Below are 6,678 nucleotides of genomic sequence, written 5' to 3' on the forward strand. Positions count from 1 at the left end.
GACGCTCTTTCCCGCCCACTTCGCTCTTGGCGCCGCTGCGTGGAGCAATACCAAGAAGCCCCAGCTTCCCAGGGCGCGAGACCGACAAGCGGCTACCCTCTCCGACCGCATGTACGTCCTCGCTGCCCAGTCCACAGCCGCTGTTTCCTCCATCTCCATCCTGGTCACTACCTTGGCATCGGAGTTGAGCAGCGGCGCCTCGCCATCGCCCGAACGGGTTCCCGACCTCCAAGCTGCGGCTGGAGCGGCCATGCAGCTCTGCGATGCTGTGGTGCACCATCGCCTGCTGTGGCTGGGCGTCTCCTCTGTGAACGACACAGCTCGCACGGCTCTGCTGAACGCTCCCATCTACCGGTCCGGGCTGTTCGGCTCTGCCGCCGGGGAAACCCTGGAACGCCTCGGCAAGGTCGAAGAGCAGTCCAAGCTGGTGGCCAGGCATCTCGGGGTCAGGAGGACCCCGTCTGCTGTCGCCCATGCCCCCGTGAAAAGGAGGAAGAGGAAGGCGAGGTTCGCCCCCCCGAGGGCTGCCCCCGGTTCCCCTCCCGCGAACCAGCGATCTGCTCAGGCTTCCCACGCTCCTTCCACCGCTCGCCAAGGTCCTGCAGCGCAGTGGAAGAGGAAGAAGCCCGGCACTTCTGCGTGACAATTAACATCTGATCAGGCTGCCATTGGGGCGGCTGTGGCTCAGTGGTAGAGCGGGTCGTCCAATGATTGTAGGGTCGGTGGTTCGAATCCCGCCTCCTCCTGTCCACATATCGAAGTGTCCTTGGGCAAGACACTGAACCCCAAATTGCTCCCAATGAGCAGGTTAGCACCTTGCACGGCAGCTGCCGCCATTGGTGTGTGTATGTGTGTGTGAATGGGTGAATGAGAGGCCATTGTAAAGCGCTTTGGATAAAAGCGCTATATAAGTGCAGTCCATTTACCATTTACCATTGTTCCCTATGGCCCTCCCCTCACATTAGAGGATGGTTGTGGTCCCTGTATTAGGGGTTTCCGCAATAAAGAGCATATTCCTGTGTAAACCGGTGGTCACTTGTGTCCTTTCCATGCTCGACAGTCTGATGCTATGGTTAATGTGTCTCTGGTTCTGAGCTGGTTGCGCCTGCCCCTCTGCTCTCTGCCGAGAGAATTAAGTCTGTGGAGGGTAAATGGTAAATGGACTGCACTTATATAGCGCTTTTCCACCTTAGCGGCACTCAAAGCGCTTTACAATGGCCTCTCATTCACCCATTCACACACCAATTGCGGTAGCTGCCATGCAAGGTGCTAACCTGCTCATTGGGAGCAATTTGGGGTTAGGTGTCTTGCTCAAGGACACTTCGACATGTGGACAGTCGGAGCTGGGATTCGAACCGCTGACCCTTCGATCATTGAACGACCTGCTCTACCAACTGAGCTACAGCCGCCCCTGTAGCGCGATTCTGCCCCGTTATCATGTCTCAAAAACGCTACGGGCCAGTTCATCCACTCAGTTAGCTAGCGCTATTCAATACAATATGATATACACCACAATCTACAGTGATGCACACAATGGGAGAGGAGAGGGAAGTGAGAGGAGGAGAGGTGGGGGGGAGGAATGAGGCATCCTGCATTTTCAGGAAAGATTTTGACTTGTATGTGTGGGTGGAGCTTTCTTCTAATTGCCCCACTCTTGAGACTCTGTGTGACATCGGCTGGCCATACAATGGGAAAATACGATAGAATGTATGATTATGAAACATCCTGAAGTATTTCAACACTGTCTCCTTTTCTTGGAATCTGAAAGTGTTTAAAGGTCTTTCTAGAGTTCCACTCACAGCTTTCTAGAAACTGGCATCACTGGACACACTTTACAATAAGGGTCACAAAAAACATTAGTTAACTGTTAACTAATGCTTATTTAGGGTTAGATTAGATTACTATGTTAATTAATACCTTAGTTAAGGTTAGGGTTAGGGTTAGGTGAGTTAGCCTTAGTTAACATAAATAACATTAGTAAATGGTTAATAGAGACATTAGTTAACTGTTACTTAATGCTTAATAATGCATTAACTAATGCATATTAATGTACCCTTATTGTAAAGTGTTACCGCATCACTCAAGTACTTTAGGCAGCAGCCAGAGAGCGGATGAAACTCACAGAAGGAACAGTAAAGGTAAACACTGCAGGGTGTGTGAATGAAATTCAAGTCTCACCAATGTGTTTTCCTACCTGACTGTTGTTCTAACTTTGTAGTTCGTTCCTCTAGAATCAGTCTGTTAAAACTACAAATTGTTCCTGTGTGACATCACTTCCCTGTCCTCTTCATCCTGAAACTGTCACTTCTTTTTTCCCGTTATAAGGTATTACTCACTCTTTCCACACTCTTGACTAGGATACACTTCCTGTTTAGAGTCCGGTTTGCAAATTGTAACATAGAATAAAACTATTGTCTCTTGTTTGAAACCAGTTTGAATCGACCACATCGCGTGTTCTTTGAAATCTACCTTAGACCAAGTATATAAATACTTTCATAGGTGTTTATGTTTTTCATAGAAAAAGAAAAAGTCTGCACTCTGTAGCACATATAGAACTTTTCAGGAGTTTTATTAACGTTTCGGTCCACTGACCTGAAGGTAGTTCTATATGTACTCCAGAGTGCAGACTTGTTCTTTTTTTCCTATGTATAGCTCCTGCCATCACCTGTGTGTGTGTGTGTGTGTGTGTGTGTGTGTGTGTGTGTGTGTGTGTGTGTGTGTGTGTGTGTGTGTGTGTTGGCCAGGGCCACTGGAACTCTAAAGCCCAATTTATGCTTTGTCAACATTTTTATGAGCAACATGTTTTAAGAAGCAATCAGGGATGTTAACAATTAATCGATAAGCCATTCATGGTCGCCAAGGATTTGCTCGAGCTCATTAAATTTACTCGATCTACGATCTACTAGACCACGTTGTTTGATAGTAGACCATGTTGTTTGATAGTAGACCATGTTGTTTGATAGTAGACCATGTTGTTTGATAGTAGACCATGTTGTTTGATACTAGACCATGTTGTTTGATAGTAGACCATGTTGTTTGATAGTAGACCATGTTGTTTGATAGTAGACCATGTTGTTTGATAGTAGACCATGTTGTTTGATAGTAGACCATGTTGTTTGATAGTAGACCATGTTGTTTGATAGTAGACCACGTTGTTTGATAGTAGACCATGTTGTTTGATAGTACACCATGTTGTTTGATAGTAGACCACGTTGTTTGATAGTAGACCATGTTGTTTGATAGTACACCATGTTGTTTGATAGTAGACCATGTTGTTTGATAGTAGACCATGTTGTTTGATACTAGACCATGTTGTTTGATAGTAGACCATGTTGTTTGATAGTAGACCATGTTGTTGTGTGATAGTAGACCATGTTGTTTGATAGTAGACCATGTTGTTGTGTGATAGTAGACCATGTAGTTTGATAGTAGACCATGTTGTTTGATAGTAGACCATGTTGTTTGATAGTAGACCATGTTGTGTGATAGTAGACCATGTTGTTTGATAGTAGACCATGTTGTTTGATAGTAGACCATGTTGTTTGATAGTAGACCATGTTGTTTGATAGTAGACCATGTTGTTTGATAGTAGACCATGTTGTTTGATAGTAGACCATGTTGTGTGATAGTAGACCATGTTGTTGTGTGATAGTAGACCATGTTGTTTGATAGTAGACCATGTTGTTTGATAGTAGACCATGTTGTTTGATAGTAGACCATGTTGTTTGATAGTAGACCATGTTGTTTGATAGTAGACCATGTTGTTTGATAGTAGACCATGTTGTTTGATAGTAGACCATGTTGTTTGATAGTAGACCATGTTGTTTGATAGTAGACCATGTTGTTTGATAGTAGACCACGTTGTTTGATAGTAGACCATGTTGTTTGATAGTACACCATGTTGTTTGATAGTAGACCACGTTGTTTGATAGTAGACCATGTTGTTTGATAGTACACCATGTTGTTTGATAGTAGACCATGTTGTTTGATAGTAGACCATGTTGTTTGATACTAGACCATGTTGTTTGATAGTAGACCATGTTGTTTGATAGTAGACCATGTTGTTGTGTGATAGTAGACCATGTTGTTTGATAGTAGACCATGTTGTTGTGTGATAGTAGACCATGTAGTTTGATAGTAGACCATGTTGTTTGATAGTAGACCATGTTGTTTGATAGTAGACCATGTTGTGTGATAGTAGACCATGTTGTTTGATAGTAGACCATGTTGTTTGATAGTAGACCATGTTGTTTGATAGTAGACCATGTTGTTTGATAGTAGACCATGTTGTTTGATAGTAGACCATGTTGTTTGATAGTAGACCATGTTGTGTGATAGTAGACCATGTTGTTGTGTGATAGTAGACCATGTTGTTTGATAGTAGACCATGTTGTTTGATAGTAGACCATGTTGTTTGATAGTAGACCATGTTGTTTGATAGTAGACCATGTTGTTTGATAGTAGACCATGTTGTTTGATAGTAGACCATGTTGTTTGATAGTAGACCATGTTGTTTGATAGTAGACCATGTTGTTTGATAGTAGACCACGTTGTTTGATAGTAGACCATGTTGTTTGATAGTAGACCATGTTGTTTGATAGTAGACCACGTTGTTTGATAGTAGACCATGTTGTTTGATAGTAGATCATGTTGTTTGATAGTAGACCACGTTGTTTGATAGTAGACCATGTTGTTTGATAGTACACCATGTTGTTTGATAGTAGACCATGTTGTTTGATAGTAGACCATGTTGTTTGATAGTAGACCACGTTGTTTGATAGTAGACCATGTTGTTTGATAGTAGACCACGTTGTTTGATAGTAGACCATGTTGTTTGATAGTAGACCATGTTGTTTGATAGTAGACCACGTTGTTTGATAGTAGACCATGTTGTTTGATAGTAGACCATGTTGTTTGATAGTAGACCATGTTGTTTGATAGTAGACCATGTTGTTTGATAGTAGACCATGTTGTTTGATAGTAGATCATGTTGTTTGATAGTAGACCATGTTGTTTGATAGTAGACCATGTTGTTTGATAGTAGACCACGTTGTTTGATAGTAGATGGAGTAAATTTCACGTGCTCGAGCAAACCAGCAACCTGTTCTTCTTGTCTGTCCCTCCCTCTCTGCTCTCCCATGACCCTTCTAACCCCCCAGTAACAGGCTAGCCAGTGTACTCAGTGATCTTCGCATGCCATATCACATCTGGTCCAAGGGATGAACAGCAGGAGGTAAACACTGGCAGTTCGTGTTCTTTGCTTCCTATCACATGTCTACCGAGTTATATCACACACACACACACACACACACACACACACACACACACACACACACACACACACACACACACACACACACACACACCTTATTTCTTTCCGAAAAATCTAATAGGCTTTGGATCATGGAAAAAGGTCTGACTGTGAAATGGGAGCTGAAAGAACATTATATCCCCCCCCCCACACACACACACACACAGTGTGGGGGTGTGTGAACTCCTCCACAAAGAACACCAATATAAAAACATGTAGAACAGGTCGGATTGCTCTCCTGTCGTGTCTCTGACCAGGACTCGGACACTGGTCTCTGGGTCCCTCTGGTAGGGTTGCCCTTGGAGGAAGAAAGCAGAGCATGGGAGAAATACAGAGGAAAAATGTCCTTGGTGATACTCCTGCAAATGTATGTGTGTGTGTGTGTGTGTGTGTGTGTGTGTGTGTGTGTGTGTGTGTGTGTGTGTGTGTGTGTGTGTGTGTGTGTGTGTGTGTGTGTGTGTATGTGTGTGTACATTTCTCCGTGTCACCATATCATATGGTAAAATAAATAAAGCACCTTTACGCTGTAGTTGTCATGCCCTGCCCCCTAGTGGCCAATCCTATATTACAGCTGATGGTATACAGTTGCGCAGAAACACCACCAGGGGGCAACAGACAACAGTCAAAATGGAACCAGTTCTGTTTAAAGCCTGTGTCACATTACTCCTCCTCTCCAAGCACCTGACGACATAAACGGGCTCTGGCAGAGAAGAGGATCATGTTCCAGGGATAGAAGTGTTATCAATAGCAGGAAGAGAGGTTCTCCTCACACACACAGTGTGGGACTGCACTTATATAGCACTTTTATCCAAAGCACTTTACAATGGCTTCTCATTCACCCATTCATTCACACACCAATGGCAGCAGCTGATATGCAAGGGGCTAGCCTGCTCATTGGGAGCAATTTGGGGTTCAGTGTCTGTCATGCCCAAGGACACTTCGACATGTGGACAGGAGGAGGCAGGATTCGAACCGCCGACTCTACGATCATTGGACGACCTGCTCTGCCACTGAGCCACAGTAGCCCCTAAACATTACGAACTGTAGAGAGGAGCTACCTAGCCTTGTCTCTCTCTCTCTCTGTCTCTCTTTCTCTCAATTCAACTCAGTGCGCTTTATCATGAATGTAAAATTTAACACACACACGACATCAAACATTACCAACAGAGACAGGGGAACGTTTGTGTCTGTATACTGTATGCAATTATGCACGCAGATATGACAGAGGCTGAATACAATAATACATGTTATTCTCTCTTATGCATTGGATGTCAATGTCATTTTATTTCTATTATACCATTCATACAAATCAATGTAGCACATAGTGCTTTACATACAAAAGATGGATAAAAACATAATTCCTGTAC

Source organism: Borostomias antarcticus (genome assembly GCF_949987555.1).
Source record: "Borostomias antarcticus genome assembly, chromosome: 1".
In the NCBI taxonomy this organism is placed as follows: Eukaryota; Metazoa; Chordata; class Actinopteri; order Stomiiformes; family Stomiidae; genus Borostomias; species Borostomias antarcticus.